General features: G+C 47.0%; 1 pseudogene; it reads left to right on the top strand.

Annotated features, from left to right (window-relative positions):
* Positions 1 to 232: 232 nt before the first annotated feature.
* Positions 233 to 8084, top strand: LOC147965378 (uncharacterized; annotated as a pseudogene).
* The last annotated feature ends 12871 nt before the right edge of the window (positions 8085 to 20955 follow it).

Raw genomic sequence — 20955 nt, 5'->3', positions numbered from 1 at the left:
AGGACGTAGGGTATTACCTCCATCAAGAGGGCCCGAACCTGGGTAAACATCGTGTCCCCTACCTCCTGTTACCATCCACCGTAGACACACAGTTCGGGACCCCCTACCCGAGATCCGCTGGTTTTGACACCGACAGCGGTTGTCGCTGGAGCCCGAGGAGAAAGACGGGCTAGGGGTCGGCATTGTAGAGCTCCCCGACTCGAATGGCTGGCACCATGCGACATGGAAGAACATGGCGAAGCCCTACGACATGGTGGTGAGGCGGGAGGAGGACAACGGCCGCGGGATCAACGGCGACAGCGACGGAGGTGCTCGGGTGCAAGAGAGAGAGAGAGCATGGGAGAGGGGGGCGATTTAAATATCTGTGTGGGGGGAGGGGGACTTAACGAGGCCGAGGGGGGGTCTGTGGCGTTCTTATCCCCTCGCCGGCGACGATGAGGTGATCGGATGCTGATACGTCTCCAACGTATCTATAATTTATGAAGTATTCATGCTATTATATTATCAACCTTGGATGTTTTATATGCATTTATATGCTATTTTATATGGTTTTGGGACTAACCTATTAACCTAGAGCCCAGTGCCAGTTTATATTTTTTTTCCTTGTTTTAGAGTATTGCAGAAAAGGAAAACCAAACGGAGTCCAGTTGACCTAAAACTTGACGGAGCTTATTTTTGGACCAGAAGAAGGCCATGGAGTAAAAGAGTTGGGCCAGAAGAGTCCCGGGCTGCCCACGAGGGTGGGAGGCGCGCCCACCCCCCTGGGCGCGGCCTCTACCTCGTGGACAGCCCGGAGACCCCCCCTGACTTGTTCTCGATGCCAAAACCTCTTATATATACAAAAACCTCTAGAAATTAACCTAAATCGGAAGTTTCGCCGCCGCAAGCCTCTGTAGCCATGAGAAATCAATCCTGGCCCTCTCTAGCACCCTGCCGGAGGGGGCCATCATCACCGGAGGGCATGGAGGAGGATCCCGGAGGGGCCATCATCGTCATGAAGGCCAAGGACCAGAGGGAGAACTTCTCCCCATCCAGGGGGGAGGCCATGGAGGAGGAAGCACAAGCGGAAGAACCTCTCCTCCTCTCTCTTGGTGGCACCGAAGTGCCATCGGAAGGGGAATCATCGCCGCGGTGATCGTCTTCATCAACATCACCATCATCATCACCATCCTCATCTCTTTTATGTGGTCCACTCTCCCGTACCCCGCTGTAATCCCTACTTGAACATGGTGTTTTATGCCACATATTATGATCCAATGATGTGTTGCCATCCTATAATGTTTTGAGTAAATATCCTTTGTCTTTGGGTTGATTAATGATTTAGATTGGTACGAGTTGTATGTTTTATTTTGGTGTTGTCCTATTGTGCCCTTCATGTCGCACAAGCGTGAGGGATTCCTGCTGTAGGGTGTTGCAATACGTTCATGATTCGCTTATAGTGGGTTGTTTGAGTGACAGAATCATAAACCCGAGTAAGGGGGTTTGTTGCGTATGGGATAAAGGGGACTTGATACTTTAATACTATGGTTGGGTTTTACCTTAATGATCTTCAGTAGTTGCAGATGCTTGCTAGAGTTCCAATCATAAGTGCATATGATCCAACAAGAGAAAGTATGTTAGCTTATGCCTCTCCCTCATATGAAATTGCAATGACAACTATCTGTCTTGTTAACAATTGTCTAGCACAATTCCGCACACCGATCCACCATTATTCCACACTCGCTATTTATAATACTTAGTAATATATTCTAACTTTATGATAACAGCCCCTACTTTTATATTTTATTTCTCCGATATCATGCAAAGTTATTCTCTTCATACCCACAACGTAGTTTTATTTCTCGTTTCTAGTTGGAAGCAAACGTTCGGTGTACGTAGAGTCGTATCAGTGGCAAATAGGGCTTGAGAGAATATTGATCTTACCTTTAGCTCCTTGTGGGTTTGACACTCCATACTTATCACTTTCACCTTTGAAAATTGCTACGATAATTCCATGCACTTGGGGATTATCAGGGGCGAATGTGCGCACTGGGTCAGCTTCCCCTGTAGCGAGGTGGAAGGTGGCGGGGAGCTGGGCCGGGCCGGCTGGCTAAGGCCGAGGGGAGGGGGAAGGGGGTTTTCCTTTTCCTTTTTACCTTTTCCTTTTATTTTTTTGTTTTCTATTTTACAATTATCTTTAAATCAAAAAATAGTTTTATAAAATATAAAACTTGCACCTAATTTAGTTTAGTAAATTAGGTCACTGCCACAATTACTTTGTCATTTAAATAAATAAATTTAGAATTTTTATAAATTAAAAAGCATTTAAATAATTGTTTTATCCACTGATTCAATTAGTTTAGGACATTTAAACACTTTATAAAAATGTTGGTTCATCACCATAATTAGTTATGTATTGTTTTCCACATGATGAACATTTTAGTTTTCATGTTTGTGAATTTTTGAATTTCACTTATTATTTGAATTTGAATTGAAGTGGATTTTGAAATGAGATAGAATCAAAGAAGATCATGCGCTGTTTAGCAAAATGATTAGATTAATCACATAGTGTTGTTGTAGCTCATAATACAGGGGTGTTACAGCATGGGAGAAGGATGGCTTGCTCTCTGCTAGATCTATATATGCTGCCAAATTCTCAGGGCTGGAAGTTGCGCCAACAGCTATGTTTACATGCAAGTCGAGGGCACCCATGCAGTGTCGTTCCTTCGCATGGCTAGCCATCAAGGACCGGTGCTAGACGTCCGACATATTAGCAAGGAGGGAACTACTACATCAAAGCACCTGCCCACTATGTGAGCAGCGTGACAAGACCATGAATGACATCATGATAGGTTGTGTCTTTGCTCAGAAGATCTGGACACGGGTTTGCATGGCCATGGGGCAGCCGGAGAGAGCCCCCCCTACCGGATGAGACATTGCCCGAGTGGTGCATCAAGCAGGTGGTAAGGGTGAAAATGGAAACACTGCAATGCCGTGATATTCGACGGAGTAACGCCATACACACGCCATGTACTCCAGCGAATCGACGGCGAGGGTTGGCTATGGAAGCATGCAGGCTTGCTATGAGGAGAAGTCGAGGGGTTCTTCACCGGTTTGGCACCGTGGGCGAATAGCGAGTAGTGGGCCAAGGGTAGATGACTTGGTGGCTTTTCTCTTTAATATATGATACGTACATCCGTACTTATTCTAAGAAAGAAAGTATACATCCACACAGCAGCGAGTCTACTAGACCGGCTTAAACAGGCTCAAGCCTGCCCTCCAAAAAACAATACTTTTTTAATAGTAGTACTACTACTACTTTCATCCCAGCTCAATCGTACATATATTATCGAGACATGCACAGCGAACAGGCACCTCAAACGAATGCACAGCCTCCATCTACTGTGTAATTACTAGTTCATGTACTGTTAACCAATTTAGTGTTCAATGCAACTTATTTGGAAAAAAGAAGAGGAGTACAAAAAATGAGTATGCATGCATGTACCCCTCACGCTGAACCTGAACCTATCCCAACTAATATGAACCCAGATACCCTTTCCTTTGCTATTGTGATTGTAACCCCTCTTTCAACTTATATGTACAACAAGATGGGGAGATAATGATTATTTTGCAAGATAAATTCAAAATTTGGTTCAATTTTTTTTTCAAAAATACTAGAAAAAATCTAGTTAATGCAAAAAATAGTAATTTGGGAAATTGAACTTATTTTGACAACAAGATTAGGACATCATGGTTAATTTTTTCTCCAAAAGAGAGCTTAGTTTTCTCGCCGTTGATTTGAGCCTACCCTTCATTTTCTTCCTAGATTCGCCACTGCATCCACATGCATGTGTGTATTTATTTCAAAAAATAAAACTTAAGAATGATAGACCTTTGGGGAAAAACCTGGGCTCAGTGAAGACCAGGAGCCAAAAGCAATTTCGAAAAATATTACGGGGATCAAAACAGGCTTTTGTAATATGTTGTAAATAAAGCAAAACCAGCATGTCCATTACGTTGAAGTATGAAAATAGTCGGTTGAAACAACAACAAAAATATGCCCACAAAAAAAACCGATGCCGTCGGACCACTAGCTACACGGTGAAGCAAGTCGGCGTCCTACCACACACAAAGTATCAATCATGCTACATAGCCAGTCTTTGTTTCGCTGCATAGAGAGTGGGTGCTGGTGCTGAAGTAAACACAAAGTAATTGGCACGCTGCAAAAAGAACCACTGGATCACCATATTGTCAAGTCGTTCGGTCCAGATCATCGCGGCGAACACCAATCAAAAGAGATGTCTTCTCCTACCGGTAGAGCTGGCCAAGGCTTCGAGAACTATTCTGATGACGACGCATGTATAGCGGGCTGTCCTCTACGGTCGAAAGTAGCCACTCCTTTTTTTGTTTGTTTGAAAGTGAGTTGAAAGTAACCACTGAATAGAGAAGCCGGCGTGCTCTCTCCTTGTCGAAATTAGGGTGCGAAATAACGGCCTGACCATAGGTCCATCCTTTTTGCGTCACGTTCTTTTAGCTGAGCTCCTTTCGGAGTGTTGCTTAGCAATCCGATCACGTACCCATGTGGGCGTTAATCACAATTAGGCCGTTAGACGTTCGTTGCATTAATTTGTACGCAGGCTGAAATTGGCAAAGCTCGACAAGCTAGAGTCTTAGACGTCGTTACGCTCCCTTGCCTTGCCCGCACGTAATCGAGCGGAGGTATCGGCATCGCCCAGAACGGCGACACATGTGCACGCCACGAGCGGCGCGCGCGTCACGTCGCGCCGGGATTAGCAAAGCCAAGGCTCCGTCGATGAGATCGAACCTGTGCGCACGCGGCGTCGCCGTCGTCCCGATTCCCTTGCCCAAATGGCGTGGGCATCGATACCGTGTGCCTACCCCTGGCCTCATGCACCCGTCGCGCCCGCCCACCCGCATGCACCGCACACTGCCGCCACCGCAAATCTAGCCGTGCTTTCTGTGAGATCTTCCTTCAATCATCACCGGTGTATCTCCGGTTTCGTTACACGCGGAGATGCGGTCCATGAGTCACTCACGGCGCATCCAACCTTTCCGCACCGTCCACATCAAGAGCGCTGCACTGGCCACTGGCAATGGCCGCCGCGGGCCGGGCGGGGATAGAGGCGTCCTGCAGCGACGGATTATTGCGAGGGGTGACGGATTGATTACGCGAGTCGAATTGATTTGGGATTGGAAAAGGGGCAAGTCACGACGTCCTCCATGCCCTCTTCACCACACGAGCAGCTCCCCTCACGTACGCGGTTCAGCGGTCCACTTAGCTCCCCATCGGCACGTGGAATTGGAGGGCTTCTGGCGTCGGGACTCGGAACGGGCACGGCGGAGCAACATGCTCGTATCAGCTCCGTATTCCGATCGTGTGGAAAAAAACACGACCTCTATCACAGTGTTCAGCCACAGATGCCTCGTCTAAGAAATTATCCAGATTTGACATATTAGCTCAATATCTAACCCCTTAATGTTCAGATTAAACATGTAAACACCACAGTTAACGGCATTTAGCACTTGGTCTAGGTAATCAACCCGTAGACGGACAAGCGAAGGGCCACATAGGGCCGCGTTTACGTGGCTAACCTTAACATCGTCCATTCTGGCTTCGAAACTATTGGACACTCGATACTATAAGCCCGACGTCGAAATGATGAACAATCTCATGAGTGCCCGGGGTAGAATCTTCCAACCTTCCTCCCCCCCCCCTCGGCCCCCAACCACTCTCCGGCCACCGCATCTGACCACCTTCCGGCCACCGCAAGCCCTCCGCTTGGCCACACACCCACCACCTGCCTCACACTCATCACCAGCCCCCTGGATGCGTTGCTCCCTTCAGTTGCACCACCCCCATCGTCACTCTTTGACTTTCCCTATGTCAAAGCTGGCCAGGTGGCTCTCCGCTGCTTCCTGGGCTGCGGCAACACCATGGGCCTGGAGTTCGAAGATGATTGCAGCTACTACTGCTGACTCGCCGTCACAACGTGGAGCTGCACCTGGCTTCGCCCCTCTACATCGTTTTCAAGTTCTCCAACCGCCACCTCGACGTCATCACCGTCGCCATGCTGCTCCAAGCTACCTTTGGCGGCTGTGCTGCAGACTTCTACGTTGCCATGTGCTCCGCCTCGTCTTCCGCTGGCTTCCTCCCGAGTCGCGGAGATTATCCTAGATCAAACTAGGATCCGCCACCGCAACTAAGCCTTCTCCTTCGCAAGAACCCTCCCGCTTCCACCACCGCCCCTTGCGGCTGCCTCATGCATGTCGCTTGCTACCCTCATGCAAATTTCAGAAGACCTATGCCTTCACATCGAAGGCATGGTTTCCACCCAACTCCGATCGACAGTCACCATCGACCCATGCTCCAACCTCCATGGATGCCGCATGTATGCACGCTTCATCCAATTCCCGTTCGCCCTCTGTGCCAACTCAATGGCCCTAATCCTCGCTCGCCTGTTTGGTGGCTGCTACCTCCACTTCAATGTCGTTAACGATGGAGACTCATGCTTCTCGTTCACTGTCGCCAACCCAGCAGTTGCCAACCTCATTGCCTCCATGGGAGACTTCCACAAACTGGGCATGCTGATCCGTTTCCCCTGGCCGCCACTCCTGGCTAGCGCCGGGTGCTCACTCGCCGGCGAGGTCAAGATTCCAATGTATGATGCCACGTCGTCCTCCCCGACGGCAAACCTCAATGCATCACTGCCCTCACCGTCAACAACTCTCGACCTGCCAAAGGTGAGATGTTATCGACTGGTATTAGCTTTTTTTTACCGTATGCTACTTGCTAACCGCCTTAACCAACTCCCACCCCAACTACATTACACCTCACACATTCATTTTTTCTGGGTTACCTTTACGCCAATTAGTGTTAGACCTAATGAAGTCCTGGTGGAGTCAACTTTAAACCACTGTTTTCGGTCAAACAAGATTTCCATGTAGTCAAGGTTGATGAGCTCATTTTCAAAACTGGCATTTTCTCTCGCTCAGCAAAATTTCAAATCCTTAAGTCTAGGTCTCTTGACTTCTCAGGCTTTCGTCTTTTTCTTTTTGACCAGCTAGAATCAGCCGTTGCTCACTGTAGCCGGCTCCTCGTGCTATATAAATCATTTTCTTACACCCCACTGCAGCCACGAACCGTTTCCATCCTTGGCCCCTTCGAGCCACCCAAATCGCACCTGCATGCTCCACCCCACCCACCCTCACAGGCTCGCCGCACGTCCATTCAGCCATGCATGACCCCCTGGCCCACCCCATGCACAATGATGGTTGTGCGGCGGCATCAGATAGACCAAATCCGCAAAGAAAATCCGTATGCAGTGTGCGGGGCTGCGCATGCGTGTGAGGCTCGCGCTAGAACCCAGGCATCCCCTTTTGTTTCCCTGTCTGTACCAAATCTAGGTACCCCACTCACTCCCCCCCACCCGCGCGTCTAATCCAGACGGTGCTGCACCGCTCTCTGTCTCTCCCCGCTTGGTCACTGTTGCCGCTCCTTGTCAGAACTCTCGCCCACGCCGACCCCTCAAGCTATTCCTGGCCAGCATCTAACCATCATCATCGCGCCTAAACCAGCCATGTAGCCTAACCCGTTCGCTCGATGACCACGCCAAACACCCCGGGCACCTCAAACACTGCAACACGCAAGAGATCACGCTCTGCTGACACAAGATATGCCGCCCATGCGGTCCAACAGTGCCACGACGACCACATATCGAGATGCTCCTCTCTCCTCCACCCGCGCCCACAGTCACCCGCAACCACTCCTCCCATATATACCTCGTCGGCCTCTCTCCCCACTCCCTCATCGCTTTCATCCACCACACTCCTCAAACAAGAAGAGACGCTGCTTCCGGTGCCTCGTACTAGACCACTGCGTCAAAGCTTGTCGTGACCCCGTCTGCTGCGCTCGCTGCTGGCGGAACGGTCACCGCAGTCGCGACTGCAGGTACCTCCGGATCTGGCCCCTCTTGCCTCCTCTCCCTGACATTTTTTCCTCAAACCCTAACCCAGCCTTCTGCCCTCGCAGCATGAACCCAGGAAGCTCATCGCCGTCGGTGCCCCGCGACGTCCCCGTCATCTAGTCGGCGCCCTTCCCCGCGGTCTGCATCCCCTCCCCGTTCGTCCTTCACGGCATCCCCGTCACCTCCGACGGGGTCCCCCTGCCTCCACCTTCACCACCACGCACAACCGCCCCTCCTCCCTCCCCCAACACTCCCCACCATGATCCCATACACACTAGCTCATCACCGTTCGACACTCACCCCATGCGGGATCGCTTCTCTGACATTTTCGCTGCATCTCAGTTCAATAGGGCAGATTCACACGTCTCGGAAACCGAGTCTGACGAGGAGCTGCCTCGCTCGGAGAGGGAGGCTGGCCTGCTTACACCCTACAGTGACATCCCCCTCATTGCAGCACCCCCATGCCTTATCCACTGCCCATGTTGCTTCTCTTTTGCCCACCTCCAGAACCCTGATCCAGACCCCATTCCACTCATCCGCCGCGCAATCCAGCACACATGCGGCAACCCAGCCTTCATCATGGGTGGATCTTGGCGCGGGGTCGCCTGTATCAGCTTCCACACTCCTACTGCATGCGATGTCATCCGCCACAACCCCATTGATTTTGAGGGCAATGTGGTTACCATAGAGCCTATAGAGCACGCGGACCGATCCATTGTCGTCTGCACCGATCTGGCACAGATCGAGGTGTCTGAATTCCCACACGAGCTCTGGCACAACGATGGCATCCATTTCGCACTTGCTTTCCTTGGGGACGTCAGTGCTGTCGACGACTTTTGTCTCCATGGCATCGACTACACCTCTGTCCGGGCCTTGTCCTGCTTCAGTCGGGCAAGTCAGCTCCTCCTGGTCTTGTGATCTAGCTCCCCCCATCAATGAGATAAAAATAGCAAAGGTGGTCGAAGTCTCACACTGGCACCATGGCGACGGCGCCAATCCCTTTGGTGGAGGCTCCTCTGACGGCGATTCTGCCCCACTTTCCCAGTGCGGCTCGCCGCGTCCTCTTTCTCCTGACAACATTGCCCCGGTGGTCTCTGCCGTCAGGGCCGGCTGGCTTGCCGACCCCACCTACATTGGCACCAGGCGGGTTTCCCACCGCCATAACTTCGGAGCAAGTGTTCCCTCTGCTTCCCCTGGCGGCGCCACGGGAGAATCCGCTCTGTCCGTTGCCCTTCCACCACCTGGCTCTGCGCGTGATCCCCTTGTCATCTCTGATGATGACTTTGCCGGCTCTGAGGACATGCATGTCGCCCTCCTGCATGGCGTTGCTAGTGACTCCCTGGACATGGTGCATGCACCTGTGGGCCCAGTGCCGCCCCCACCTATCATCCGGCCGTCCCCAGGGTTGTTGTTGTTGATCCACCAGCACAACACGTTGGCATGGTGGTTGTTGCACCGGTTGAGGGCCCTCTGCTGCCATCGAACACGTCAGCTTTCGTTGCGTTCGTGCTGCCCGTCATAGACCCACCCACCCCCCCGCACTCGCCACCTTCACGTTCTCTGCTGGGGAATCTTCACGTGCCAACGGTAATTCCCCCTCCCCTACGCCTTCTCAATCAACTCCTATAGTCATTGCTGCCACTAACACGGCTGCTGATGCGACGGACACATATCTCCCTCTCTGGGACCTCGACATCCATGAGTGCACCATACGCAAGGAGCACCGCCAATCAGCTCGCGGCCACTCCTTCTCCAAGGACAAGCTGTGTCGTAGTGCGCGCCTCGCTGGCAAGGAGGCCAAGTACTCCCCCATGCTTGCCAAGGCCGTCAAAGACAAGGCCGCTCGCCTCTCTACAGGTGACACCGGCACGGCCATTGGCATTGCCATCCAGGATGCTTGCCTCGATGCTGCCGATGGCCCTCCTGCCTCTGCTGAAGACTTGGCCACCATTGCGCTTCTCTATGGCGCTTATGATGGCCACATTACTGCCATCCTTGGCTCCGAGGCCTCCGCCTCTGGTGACGAAGACGTGCCATGATCACCGCCCCAGCCATGCTTGGCCCCTCGACGTCAGGGCCCCATCTGAAGTTGACGACCGCCTTCGCCAGTTCATATGCATTATCTGTATCATTGCCCTTTTGTTACCCGTATCTGTTGTCGTTCGTTTCAGAACTATCCTTGCGCCTCTATGTAACAAGTGAAGTCGTAGAACTCATGTACTTCTTCCGCTCCATATGGTGTCTGAATGTCGTGACTGAAAAACTTTTATGAGTAACGCCGCAATCTCTATTTGCTCATGGAATGTACGTGGTCTGGGTGATGATGACAAGTGTTCTGTCGTCCTATCTGAATTACTTGCGGCCAAACCCCACATTGCCCTCTTACAAGAATCAAAAGTTGAAAATTACTCCGACGCCAAACTAAGATCATTCGTACCACACCATCTGGACCAAGTTTTCTCCTTGCCCGCCGTTGGCACGGCTGGCGGCACCATTTCGGTCGTGAGCACATCTTCTCTCCAGGTTATCTCATACTCTCACCTAAACTTCTCCTCCACCTTAATTCTAAGATCAACTGCATGTGCTAATAACATCGCCATCACCAATATCTACGCCCCTCCACCTGGGCCCTCAAACAACCCTTCCTCGATGAGATCCTATCGATTGCACAACCAGATGATGCCCCATGGTTAATTGTTGGCGACTTCAACCTCCCGCGCTTCCCCTCCGACAAAAACAACAATACCTTTCGCCGGTCAGAAGCTAACACTTTCAACCAAGCTATCGACAACCTAGCTCTTATCGAACTGCCACTCCTCGATCGACAATTTATGTGGTCCAACAATCGATCAACGCCCACCTTAGAATGGATTGATCGTGCTTTTTTAACCTCGCATGGGCAGATGCCTTTCCCAACACTTCCTTATCCTCGCTCACACTTTTCACATCTGATCACGCCCCTCTCCTGATACACGTCACCACAACGATTCCGCGATCTAACTTCTTCAAATTCGAGCCTGGCTAGTCCAATTTTTGTCCATGCAATGGCATTGTCACAACATGTTGCACTCCCATCCAGACCACTTCAACCAACTCAGCCGCCCTCCTCGCAGCAGCACTAAAGAAATCTAGGGCCGGCCTCAAATCTTGGGCACGTTCTCGCATTCCCACTCCTCTCCGCGAATCTCGTTGCAAATCAGCCATTTCGGCCTTTGATCATGCTGAAGAACTCAGAGCTCTATCACTATCTGAAATCCTCACTCGCAAGATCATCATCTCACTTCTCAAATGCACGATCCAGGAGAAAATGACGTACTGGCGTTGGCGTGCCAAGGTTTTCCGGGCCATCAATGTGGGAGAAAACACGAAATTCTTCCACATGTCTGCCTTGCAATGCCTTAGGAAGAACAAAATCTTTACTCTCACTAGGGACGGTCATGAGTTCATATCTCACCACCAAAAAGCCAAGATCCTCCATGATTTCTTCGTATCCCTCATTGGTACACCAGCCGATACATCATGGTCCTTTGACCTGAACGAGATCTACCCTAACCCTGTGACCAGCCTCCATATCTTAGACGAAATCTTTTTGGAAGCAGAAATCAAAAATGCCTTCTTCCAAATGAATCCCTAGGCCAGCCCTGGCCCAGATGGGTTCGGGCCCTCCTTCTATAGAAGATTTTTGCCCAAAGTAAAAAAGCCTCGTCCTCTCCTTCTTCTCCCAAATTCATCAAGGCGTGGTAGACACAGAACGCATTAACCATGCACACATCATCCTCCTTCCAAAAAAAGATATGCCTACCTCTCTTGACGCCTTCCGACCCATCTCGCTCGAGAACTGCCCGATAAAAGTTGTCTCCAAAGTCTTAACCTCTCATCTCAAGCCACTCATACCTCTGTTAGTTCATGGTAATCAGACTGGTTTTTATCACCGGCAGGAATATTGCCGAAAATTATGTCTTCGCAGCCGATCTCATAAGCTCCTGCCACACTAGGAAAAAGCCTACCATGGTCTTCAAACTAGATTTTCATAAATCCTTCGACTCCATGGCATGGCCTGCCCTTGATAAGATTCTCCTCGTTCGTGGCTTCTCACAAACTTTCCGTAACTAGATCCAGAACATTCTTCACACGGGTAATACTGCCATACTACTGAATGGTGTGCCAGGAAATTGGATTGAATGCAAAAATGGCCTACGGCAAGGTGATCCGATCTCTCCCTACCTCTTTCTTCGTCGCAGACCTGCTCCAGCTACTCATCTTCAAGAACACGGAGGCTGCCATCCACCCCCCTATTTTCTCACATCTACCTCCCACTATTCTTCAGTACGCCGACGATACGCTCATCGTTGTTGCTGCCTCCCCTGTTGCCGCCGCAGCTCTCAAAGTAATCTTAAATAACTTGGCCAATGCTACAGGGCTGACCATCAACTTCTTCGAAACCACTCTAGCCACTCTACACACAAATGACACCATAGCTAACACCACCGCCCTTGCCATGGGCTGCTCACGCGCCCCCTTCCCCCAAACTTACCTCAGCCTTCGTCTCTCCCCTACAAAGCCACCACCCAATGCCTTCGATCTTCTATTACAACGCTCTCGCAAGCTGCTGACAGGGTGGTGAGCCAAACTGCTGGACAAAGGTGATTGTCTCATCCTCATCTCCGCGGGCCTCGACTCCCTCCTTACCTACTTCATGTTGGTCTTCTGCATTCCAAAAAAGGTCATAAAAACCTTAGACTCCCTACGTAGGGATTTCTTCTGGGCGGAAGAGGATTCATGTTCAGGAGCCCAATGCCTTAATGCATGGGAAAACGTGTGTGTTCCAAAGAAATATGGTGGTCTAGGGCTAAAAACCTGCATATTCAGAACATCTGCCTACTCATGAAATTTGCAGCCAAGGCCTTGACCTCTACGTCGGCCCCTTGGCTAGAATGGCTAGATCTTCAACACCCAAATGCACTAGTTTCCCCTTCCCCACAAACCTCTTTTCTCTGCCGCACCATTGCCTAGCAAATCCCCACCTTACAGACAATCTCTTTCGTCCTAACAAACGGTGGGTCGCATACTTACTTCTGGCTTGATACATGGTTGACCCCAATGCCTCTAGCCTCCTCCTTCCCCCACCTCTTCTCACACTCCACCCTCCAGCTGGTTAAGGTGGCTAATATACTGCGCTACGGTTTAGAAGCTAACCTCTGTAACCGTCTCTCCCTTCTAGCAGAGCAAGAGCTTGTTGCGTTGTTGGCTATTTTGCAGGACTTCGTTCCTTCGGCAAAGGAAGACCAAAGGTTTCTACATCGAGGACTTGACTTCTCCACCAAGCATGTGTACGGTGCCCTCATGGCAAGGCCTGATAACGATCCCCTTGCTCCCCTCATCTGGTGCTCCAAGGCTCCACGCAAGATAATTTTTTGCTTGGCTCCTCTTTAAGGACCGTCTCAACACCAGGGCCAACCTTGCTCACAAGCAGATCATCTCCACTAACATATGCCCTCGTTGTGCTATGTTACCTGAAGACTCCATGCACCTCTTCATCACCTGCCCACTTGCCAGTTGGGTATGGCAGCACATGAGCATCCTGCCTCAGACAGACGACATCGCCGACCTTTGGGATGCCCCTATACCCCATCACCTCCCACACAAGACATGGCCACTGTTCCTCATGTCACTCCTATGGAAGATCTGGGCAATGTGTAATGATATGTTGTTTAGGAATATTGATCAATGTTCTGTAAGAACCCCCAGGGCCCTTATTTCTGACTTAGACCTCTGGTCACATCGTCTCATGGCAACATGTGACAAGGAGGACGTCTCCTCGTGGCATTCCTACCTCTCTGCATGCCGCGTGGTGCCTATGTAATTCTATGCTTGCTGCCTCGGCGGCTTTTGAGTAATATATTCAGGTGGGGAGCTCCCCCTGGTGATTCTCAAAAAAAATCTCTTCAAATAGTAACAGTATAAAAATATATGCATAGATATGCGCGCAAATGATCACGACAAATATGAAAAAGCATAATTGATGATGTGGTGATATTATATATGCAATGCATACATAAATCCATATACCGGCCAAATGCCTGACTCGTCTATAACTAATATTCCACCCTAAGACCGCTAACAAAGTGTGTGTCTCTAAATAATAAAGTTGAAATAACAAAACATTGCATTCAGCATTAGAAGCTAATTAGATGTGAGAGTAATAATTCATTTCATGACAAAAGTAACCGCTGAAATTATACCTGACCGGTCCTAATCATGTTAGCCAACTTATGTGATATATGTATTTAAAAACGAGAAAGGTATTTCTAGTATATATTTCTACAAACCCATAGTCCAGAGAGTGGACTACTCACACATCATCATGGGAGTAGCGAAGTAGAAATTGAGAAGTTAAAGACGGTAATTTCCTCTCCAGCAGAGTAGCGGAACAGGGTTGTAAACAAGTTCTGCCATGAAACGTGAAGTGATGGCGGTGTACAAATCCCAGAAAACTTGCTACTACTGCAATTGCAATTGAAATTGATCGAGCGCCACCTAGCACCACCTGATAACCCACAAGTATAGAGGATCGCAACAATTTTCGAGGGTAGAGTATTCAACCCAAATTTATAGATTCGACACAAGGGGAGCCAAAGAATATTTGAAGGTATTAGCAGCTGAGTTGTCAATTCAGCCACACCTGGAGATTAATTATCTGCAGCAAAGTGATCAGTAGGAAAGTAGTTTGATAGTTTTGATAATAGTGACAGCAGCAACGGTAACAGTAACAGTGATAGCAGTAGTTTGTAGCAAGTGTAACAGTGATGATAGCAGTAGTAACTTAGTAGAAACAATATGGAAAAGTTCGTATGCATTTAATCAGTGACTTGTTGGATGATATTCACCATGAGACAGTTATAACCTAGGGCGACACGGCACTAGCTCCAGTTCATCGATATAATCTAGGCATGTATTCCGTAAATAGTCATACGTGCTTTATTAAAAGAACTTGCATGACATTTTTGTCCTACCCTCCCGTGGTAGTGGGGTCCATATTGGAAACTAAGGGATATTAAGGCCTCCTTTTAATAGAGAACCGGAACAAAGCATTAACACATAGAGAATACATGAACTCCTCAAACTACGGTAATCACCAGGAGTGGGCCCGGTTGTTGTCACACCGGGGTTATCATAACACATAGTAGGTGACTATAACTTGCAAGATCGGATCTAGAACATGGATATAATGATGAATTCATAAACGGTTCACATCTGAAATCATGGCACCGGGCCCAAAGTGACAAGCATTAAGCATGGCAAAGTCATAGCAACATCAATCTAAGAACATAGTGGATTCTAGGGATCAAGCCCTAACAAAACTAACTCGATTACATGATGAATCTCATCCAACTCCTCACTGACCAATGAGCTTACGAAGGAATTACTCACTCCCGGTGGGGAGCATGATGGAATTGGCGATGGGGAAGGGTTGGTGATGACGAAGAATGAAGATCCCCCTCTCTGGAGCCCCAAGCGGACTCCAGATCTGCCCTCCCGAGGAAGAACAAGGCTTGGCGGCGACTCCGTCTCGTGGATCGCGATAATTCTTTCTCCCTGATTTTTCTGAAAATATGTAATTTATAGTATCAGGAGGGTCGTCATCGGGGCCACCAGGTGGGTATAACCCACCTGGGCACGCCAGGAGAGGGGGCGCGCCCACCTAGGGGCCCCTCTCTGGTGGGCCTTGGGTCCAGTAATTCTTATTATTTATATAAAAAATCCTCAAAAAGTTTTGTTCCATTCCGAGAACTTTTATTTCTGCACAAAAACAACACCATGGTAGTTCTGCTGAAAACAACATCAGTCCGGGGTTAGTTTCATTCAAATCATGCAAATTAGAGTCCAAAACAAGAGAAAAAGCGTGAGAAAAAGTAGATACATCGGAGACGTATCAACTCCCCCAAGCTTAAACCGTTGCTTGTCCTCAAGCAATGCAGTTGATAAACTGAAAGTGAGAAAGAAAAACTTTTACAAACTCTTTTGCTCTTGTTTGCATAAATAAGCTTAAACAACACCTAGGTTTTCCGCCAACATTATAGCTAACCATGTCAAAAATAAAACTTAAAGATTATAATGATTCATATCAATGACATAATCAGTTAGCCAGCAATAATAATATATCTCAAACGGCAACACGTTGTCAAAACAACCATGATATAATATGACAATAATGGTATCTCTCTAGCCCTTTCTGAGACCGCAAAACATAAATGCAGAGCACCTCCAAAGTTCAAGCAGCGACTAAACATTGTAATTCATGGTAGAGAAGATCTAGTCATGATGCACCCAACATTAGCTACACACAGTGCATAAATCATGACCGTTGTGCTCTACTCAGTTTCTGGCGCTTGTTTTAGAAGGTGGTGACACAACATAAAAGTAAATAGATAGTCCCTTCGCAAAGGGAAGCAGTGATTTGCAGAGGTGCCAGAGCTCAGTTTTTAAACCAGAGATAAATGATATTTTGAGACATGCACCCTTCTCATTCACTTCACGACCATCAGTTATCAACATCTTCCATGCCAAGCACGCTAGTGGCGGTTCCCAAGCGGTAAAAGTAAAGGTTTTGACTCCATTGGAAGTTTTTGTTTGATTATTTAAGAGATGAACTCTTCTGCATTTTGTAGTTTGGGACAAGGCATCCCTATTACCGCCCATTTTCTCGTGCGATGGCGAATGAATAAACACTCGACCTGAGAATAACCCGCTTAGCATGGAAGATATCGACCACCTCCTGTCGTTCCATGAATGATCCAGGCACAGAAAACAGATAATTTTTTAGAAGTTTTTAGAGGTGGCACATGCAAATTTACTTAGAACGGCAGAGTAATACCGTATATAGGTAGGTATGGTGGACTCATCTGGAATAACTTTGGGTTCAAGGTTTTTGATGTACAAGCAGAATCCCCACTTAGTATAGGCGAACGCTAGCAATTAAGATTGAGAAGCGGCCAGCTAGAGAGCAACAACGATCATAACCATGCATTATGCATAAGTTACATTGGACACTAGCATGAGTAGGATATGAACACCATGAACATAAAAATTATAGAGGCTATGTTGGTTTTGATTCAACTACATGCATGAACATGTACCAAGTCAAGCCACTTGAACATTCAGAGGAGGATACCATATCATCATACTACATCACAATCATTTTAACGCTATGTTGATATCCAAGATAAATCATTATCAACTCCCAGCTACTTATGCATGGCATGAGAAACTATAATCTCTAATTGTCATTGCAAACATGTTTAATCATAACGGGCTGAATCATGGACGCTAGGTTAAACATATTTACACGGACAAGACAAGTCGAGTTCATACCAGTTTCTCTTTGCCAAGGCCAGTTCATAGAATATCATCATTATTGCCTTTCACTTGCATGGCCGAATGATATGAAAATAATAATAGTGTAAGAGTGCCATGGACTAAGCTGGAATCTGCAAACATTTTATTCAACAGGAAAAGACAAGGTAAAATGGGCTCTTTATTAGTTCAACAATTATTCATAAGAGAGCCACTCAACATTTTCATCGTGGTCTTCTCCTCGGTACAACTCGAATAAAAGAAAATAATTTCAGAGAAACACACTGAAATATTTTTGGAGTTTTTGCTTTTCTTGAACAAGCAAATAAAAGGGAAAAGCAAAAACGAGAAAAACTATTTACACGGGAAAGCTCCCAACAAGCAAAAGAAGAACAAGGAAATATTTTTGGATTTTCTTTTTAGTACTACTATTAAGCATGCATAGAAAGTAAATTAACTACAACTATTTTTTGGTTTTTCTAAGGTTTCTCAGACACACGAGAAGAAAGCAAGAAAATAAATCTAAGCATGTATGATACAATGAAAAAGTGTGAACACCGATAAATGGAATAAGTAGACATGAATGTAAAGTCGGTGGAAATACATACTCCCCCAAGCTTAGGCTTTTGGCCTAACTTGGTAGTGAATCAGTGGCCTGGAGTGTAGTAGGGATCCTGGGGAGCAGGCATCCACTCATCCCACTACAGAGGAGCGGGCATCCACTGATCCCACTGTGTAGGCTCCTCCTGTCCTGCCTCCTTAGCAGCCTGAGCATTCCGATAGGTGATGATGTCTGCAGACATAATCTTATATCCGCCCTGGCAACAGGAACAAACAAAGCAGAAGTAGGCAATGGAATAACATCACAAGTCCTCACACTAAAAACCAGGTTATATGGAATAGGGATGTGAGGAGATTCGATATCAGTAAAATGGTGGTGATCCATGGCTGCATAGTCTAGGTAAACTTTGGTCAAAGGGAAATCATGAGGGCGTATCGCAACCTCGAAGTGAGCCGCCAAACGAGTAGCATAAATCCCACCATGTATTTTGCCCTGAGTTTTATTAAGATGGAGGCGACGAGCCACGATAGCTCCCAAGCTATGCGTGTTGTCGCCCTCCAGTGCACGATGTAGAACAGCAAGGTCTGGTGAACTAAGTGCACCCACCTTCTGCCTAGCAAGCAATCATTTGGCAATAAAAAGTGCAAAGTAATGAACAACAGGAAAATGTAAGCCAGCGGCAGTGATAGCTGACACTCCTCTCTCATCACCCACTGTCAGAGTGCGATAAAAGGCCTCAAACTCGGTCAACCTAGGCTCAGCCAAGCTCTCACTAGAAGGGATCATGCATATGTCACAAAACTCAGTAAGTGGTATCTAATGGTTTTCAGCATATAAATCAAAGCTCACTTCAAGGGGATTATTTCTAGGCAAGAAAGTAAATTTCTGAACAAAGATGTTTGTGAGGATTTGGTGCTGGGCACACTCATCTGCGATGAAGTCGGTGAGGCCGGCATTAGCAATATATTGCATGAACTCCTCAAGAATCCCAGCCTCTTGCAGGAACGAGGTGTGCGGCCATTCGCACGGTCGTACTTCCGCCAACCTCCAAGGGTGGAGATCATTGTCAGAAGACTCCCCAATAATACCCTTGGAGTTCTTCTTAGAGCCAAACTTCCTGAAGATATTCATGTCCGCGTACAATTTTCTTAAAATAAAAAAAATGAGTGACAAAAATTTGTCAACAAAACTTTGTAAGATTGATAGCAACTACTCATAGGGATACATAGAGGCCATAGCAAGCATTCAATCTACTTAGAACACTAAGAATTCATTCAACATGCAAGCACATCTACAGCAGCACCAAGAGTAGCTAATTATTCAAAGTATAAACCACTAAAACAAAAACTAATTGGACAAATGATGGAGTCACATACCAAGCAACAATCCCCCAAAATAGTTTCAGAAACGGAGCTTCGAGCAAAGAGATCGAAATCCGTGGGTTTGAACTCAAGAACACAGGAGAGAGCAATGGGGATTTTTTTCTAAAGGTAAGTGATGATGTGGTATGAAGAGGTAAGTGAGGGGGCCCACGTGGGGACCACAACCCACCAGGGCGCGCCTGGGGGTGTTGGCGCGCCCAGGTGGGTTGTGCCCACCTAGTGCACCTCCCTCTGATGTTATTTGCACCAAAAATTCTTAAATATTCAGAAAAAATTCATATTAAATTTTCAGGGCATTCCGAGACTTTTATTTTTGGGTCATTTTTTATTGCACGGGAAATTCAGAAAATAGGCAAAACATGGTATTTTATTTTATTTAACTAATAAAAACAGAAAAAACAAAAGGTAGGGACAGAAAGTAGTGCTTACTAAATTCATCAACTTCATACCGTTCAAAAATGATCCGTTAATAAGGTTGATCAAGTCTTATTAACAACCACTTTCGATTAGTATGAAACCGAAGAACTTTCGTAAATTAGTAAGTTACCTCAATGGGGATATGCATTTCCCCAACAATAAGTATTTCATATTTCTTTTTGATAGTAGGTAGAGGTATTTGAAAACTTCCAATAGTGATTGTCGGAGATTTTTCAATAACATTAATACCATTCACTTGGAATTGTTTCTTCGGAAAGTGCACCGTATTCTCATTACCATTAATATGAAAAAGTGACATTGCTTTTATTGCAATCAATAATAGCCCCTGCAGTATTCAAGAAGGGTCTACAAGGATAATCGACATGTTGTCGTCCTCGGGCATCTTAAGTATAACAAAGTCAGTCAAAATAGTAACATTAGCAACAACAATGGGCACATCCTCACAGATACCGATGGGTATGGCAGTTGATTTGCCAGCCATTTGCAAAGATATTTCAGTAGGTGTGAGTTTATTCAAGTCAAGTCTTTTATATAAATAGAAAGGCATAACACTAACACCAGCTCCTAAGTCACATAAAGTAGTTTTAACATAATTCTTTTTGATAGAGCAAGGTATAATCGGTATTCCTGGATGTCCAAGTTGTTTGGGTACTCCATCTTTAAAAGTGTAATTAGCAAACATAGTGGATATTTCAGTTTCCGGCATTTTTCTCTTATTTGTGATGATGTCTTTCATATATTTTGCATAAGGAGGCATTTTCAAGATATCAGTCAAGCGAGTACACAAAAAGACTGGCCTCAGCATTTCAGCAAAGCGTTCAAATTCTTCATTGTCATTCTTTTTAGTTGACTTGGGTGGAAAAGGCATAGGTTTTTGAACCCACAGTTCTCTTTCTTTACCGTGTTTTCTAGCAACAAAGTATCTTTTGTCATATCTTTTATTTTTAGCTTGTGGGTTATCAAGATCAAGAGGTGGTTCTATATCAACATCATTATCTGGTTCTTTTTCATTGGTTGGTTGAGAGTCTTCATGAACCTCATCATTATCTTTTTCATTATCATTAGGTGAGTGTTCATTACCGGATTGAGTTTCAGCATCAGAGATAGAAATTTCATTATCATTATCAGGAGGTTTTTCTATTCCAGGTTCACTATAGGCATGCAAAGTCCTATCATTTTTCTTTTTCTTTTTCTTTTCCTTTTTAGAAGGACTAGGTGCACTAGTGTTAGCTCTTTGTGAATCTTGTTCAATTCT

The sequence above is a fragment of the Triticum urartu genome, chromosome 6A (assembly GCF_056163025.1).
Source record: "Triticum urartu cultivar PI428250 chromosome 6A, HENAU_Tu73, whole genome shotgun sequence".
In the NCBI taxonomy this organism is placed as follows: domain Eukaryota; kingdom Viridiplantae; phylum Streptophyta; class Magnoliopsida; order Poales; family Poaceae; genus Triticum; species Triticum urartu.
The sequence above is the reverse complement of the archived record's forward strand: the minus strand, read 5'-3'. Positions and strand labels throughout refer to the sequence as shown.